We start from the raw sequence: 4,748 nt of genomic DNA on the forward strand, positions 1-4,748 counted from the left end.
AATATTTTATATTATAAGCTTGACAAGTTATCATGTCATTCATTTATTATTATTTGTCATTTTTAATGTGATATTACATTAATATATATACACTATATAAAAAAATGTATTGCCGTGTCCGCGCCGTACCCGTGTCCTATATTTTCAAAAAAGGCCGTGTCCCGTATCCGTGTCGTGTCGTGTCCGTGTCGCCGTGTCCGTGCATCATAGGTCTCAAGATGACATGTCATGATGACGGGATAATTCTCAAGCAAATTTGTAAGAAGTGAAAGGTTTGAGTTTCTTGAAGGATTCAGTAATGATTTTGAGCAAGTTTGTGTCAAAATTATAAGCAAAGAAAACTTTTCATCACTAAGTTAGATTTTTTTTTCTCTCATACAAGCCGAAAAAGGAAAAAGAATGCTCATACTTGATGTTTTGATCTCCGAAATATTTGGGAAGAAATCTTATAACATGGTGGAGCAAGAAATAACCCATTATTTAAAAATTTAACTTTGATTTTGAATTTAGAAACATTGCTCAAGAAATCTGCAAGCTTCTGTGAGTCACAATCATTTTGAAAGAAGTAAAAATCGAATAGGAAGTGCCGAACTGCCAATGGAATTATACTGTGATAATAAATTTATCATCAACAATACTTACCTAGGACAACATGATTGTATCAAGCATGTGATGGTTGATAAACAATTCATAAAAAAAAATTGAAAGGTCTGTTGATCTGCACTCTATATGTGCTAATAGAAAATTAATTTTCAGTCATTCTCATCAAGAGACTCTGTAATCCTACACTAAAAAATGTTATAAGCAAACATGAATTGGTAGATCTAAACCCTTCAGTTTGAGTGGGTGTTGAAGGTTGGTGGGACCCACAAGTCAATGAATTGTGGTAGGAATCCTTGAGTGCTCTAATTAACGGTTCTAACCCTTGGATTTATCCTCTTATAACCCTTAAATTTCAATTTGTGTGCTTCGTCTTTCTATTCTAGCAGTCGGCCCCTCTTGGGTTTTTTTTTCATATTTTTAAAAATAACTTTTATGTGGGAAAATGATTAAAATTGTCCCTGAACTCTTTATGAATGATTAAATTGTTCCCCAATTATATTAAATGGTGTTAACCTCTATGTAATAACCAAGAAATTACATACCTCGTATACATCAAGAAACAGATCGAATCTCCCGAAATCCAGCAAGAAATCCCGCTGAATTCCTGTAGCTCGGCGCCGTTGCGTCGCTTCTCCGGAAACTAAGCCCAAATCGCGTGCCAACTAAACGCCTTTCGCGATGTTAAATACCGAAGGAGATGAAGGCTTCGGCTGCTGCTTCTTACACGCGACCGAGCTCCCATCGCTACTTCCTCTCCTTCCCGTAAGCATTCGCTCTTTCACGCTGCTTCCACACGCCCGATTCCACACACGACATCTCTCCCTCACCTCACGAGATCCCGAGCTGCTCCCACGACGCTCTTCCACGCTCCAACCCGAAGCCTCCTCCGACTTTGTCCCGGTAGCCGGCCGACCCCATTCCACCGAGCTCGATCCCAATCTCCCTCCGATCTCCATCCCGTCCGACTCCAACAACCCGCAACTCCTGCGGGTTCGTTCGATCTAGAGGAGCCGAGAGAGAGAGAGATCAAGTTCCTACCTCATACCCGAGCTCCTCTTCCCCAAGACAGATCGACTCCCTGTACCCGGCCTCCTCTCGTTCGTCCCTGAACCGAAAACCAAAGCCAACTCTCGTGGCTTTCTCTGACCTTGCAATCGGAATCCCTAGCCGACGGCATTCCCTTCCTATCGCGCTCTGTCACGACCATTTTGATCAAAGCAAGCACGGGAGCAAGCTGACTGTGAAGTAATTTCTCCCTCTCACGCGCTCTGCTTCGACCAAATCCAATGATGTCGTCGAAAGAGGGAGGATGGGAGGTTATTGGTTTAAGAAACTTTAATATTAATTTGATTTTTAATTAAACTAATATTAATTGTTTGTAATTAGAATTAATTTTTTATATTTAATAAATTATAATTATTTAGAATTAATTTTAATTTAGAGATTATTTTAGATTAAAACATTAATAATTTTAATTAACTATAATCATTAAGTTTAATTATAATTGTATTAATTATTATGATTAATTTTAAGTAATTAATCATAATTAATCTTAACTAATTATGATTAATTTTAATTGAAGTTAATTAATTAATTATGATTAATTAGTATATTTTTAAATTAAAATTATTATTTTATAAATTATTGAGGTCATTATAATATTATTTAATAACTTATAATTATATATTGATAAGCACAATCAAGTGCTCCTTCTCCCTCGATCCGTCGCTGACACACTCGACCCGCGCAGTATAACTCTCTACCCTAAAACTCCGAACCCGATTTCATCGCATACGTCGAGACAAAACGACCACCTATTACACGCTTTTTCTTAGCGTTGTGGAGGGAGTGCGCACGACGCTTGCGACGAAGCGGTAATCACCGAAATTCCTTCTGGAAGTTTGTATCGCCTTGGAAACCCCGCCTCATACACGGCTTTTTTAGCGTTGGTGGGATCAAAAATAACAGGCGCGGTGTACCTCGAAAGAGGGACCTACCATACACGCTTTTCTAGCCGTGGTGGGGAAGAGCCCAGTTTTCCATGTTTCCCCTAAACGGGGGAGACGCCGGAGTTGTGCCGAAATTTTCGGGTGAACGCTAATGTGAACACTTTGGATTGACTTGCACGGCCATCGAATGACATGCGAAAGAACAAAGAGCTGAGAACTGTTTGAACTCAAGGACGATCGAACTTGGACTCACTGTGTGAACATTTGGAACTTGATTGAACGGTGGACTCGAACTTTATAAACTTTGATTCAATCGACCTAGTGACTCAAACCCAAACAACATTTGAAATATAAGATTTGAACTTAATTTGATTTGAAAGTCAAATGAGAAGAACAATTTGGGACCTGGATTTGGTTGACACAGAAAAAACAGAGGACTTGTGGACTGTGGATTGAACTTGAAACAAAACCTAAATAATAAATATAAAGGCCGAATCAAAATAAAATGAAATCAAATTGGAACCAAAATCATAATCAATTTGAACTTCAAAGAACTTCTGAGATGCTGAACCAAAGATTTTGAACTTGCACTCTACCACTCAAAGTTAGAACAAGGGGATGTGGACAACAAGAACTTGTTCATTTGAGCATGAACTGCACGACACCAAGTAAAGTTTGGGTTTGCAAACATAGATTTCAAATCGCAGGTGAATTCCATATGGCAGTAGAAGACTTGAATGATATTTGAAGACTCATATTGAGTTTGAAACTTTAAAAGTCTGGAATGAAATTGAACTTGGATCCAAACACATACAGGACAAGGCTTGAATCCTGTGCAAGGGAAGCTCAAACTACATAACATTTGTTATGGTCAATAGTGACTCCAAGATACGTTACATAGAACCTCGATGCACATCCTACGAACAATCCCTAACAATGCGCCGTTGATTTGAGATGGCAATATGGAGACCAGCAATCAAAGACCCATGCCTCTACAAAAGAGTATCAAGAACACCTAAGATTGGTGAAAAGGTGGTTTCATGCAAACGTAAGGGTCTCCTACGAAGTACTCATAGGAATGCTCGTAGCTGAGTACAGAGCGATCCCTCCGCCAGCAAGGACCAAGCCACTTGGTTGCTATACAACTCAAGATCAAGTAGCTAAAAGCTGTGCTGCTAAGCCCTAGTATCAGCTAACCCACCTTGACTCTGGAACGTACATGCTGATGCATCACAGATTTTCACATAAGTCTATATCGCGTGTACAGTGCATGATTCACATGGAAGAAGGATCAAAGAATCTCTCGAAAATCTTCTCGATCCTGTATTCAAGGAAGTTGAGTTGTAAACAGAATGCTCCTGTGCATCCACAATATATATCATACGGCCAACTCTCTATTATATTACTATTTGGAAGTCCTAATACTGGTTAAAGATCTTAGAAAAGAGTGTTCCATTCAAAATAATGTGTTTCATAGCGTACTTCCACGAATGCGTCGTCTCCCGCCTGTTTGATGAGTACCAATAGGTGATGGAGAAGCAAAATGTGATCTAAAGTTGAATGAACACTCACCTCGTAACCTAAGCATCACGTCATACGCCAGCGCTCATGCAGTGAACATTCGTGCCAAAGTAGCTTATAGGCACCGAATATGTAAGGCAGGTGCGCGTCAAGAACAAACATTTAATTTGAATTCAAAAGGAGGTAATCGTGCTGCGCACGGCATGTGGATTTAATTTGTATACACATAAGGGTGTACACTAAGGGGAAAATTATTCTCAACCGTATGGCCTGGCGAGCCCGTGTTATATGTACACACGTGACGCTCTAGGGATGCTGCGCAGGTCAACAAGTGAATATCTACAAATCTAACCCCTCCTCGTTCTATACGGAGTGTTTAATTGTTGTTCGTACTAGTTTCGAACGCCATTGAACCAAAATATGTGGCCTTACGAACATGACCATAGTATTGTTTTTATCATACATAATGTGTAAATTTTTACAACTCCTTCTCAAAGTGCCTAATACCAAGGCCAAAATTGGAAGCCTATTCGTCGGAGTTTAGAGGGTATCAAAGTACTATACATGGCATTATTATAGCCCACATTGCTGCTGTCTTAGCGGCATACAGAGTCGAACTCAACGGTTTATCGAACATAATGGCAAATGACTCCCACTCTCCACCCGAATGATGGA

This window comes from Dendrobium catenatum, unplaced genomic scaffold (assembly GCF_001605985.2).
Source record: "Dendrobium catenatum unplaced genomic scaffold, ASM160598v2 fragScaff_scaffold_1358, whole genome shotgun sequence".
In the NCBI taxonomy this organism is placed as follows: domain Eukaryota; kingdom Viridiplantae; phylum Streptophyta; class Magnoliopsida; order Asparagales; family Orchidaceae; genus Dendrobium; species Dendrobium catenatum.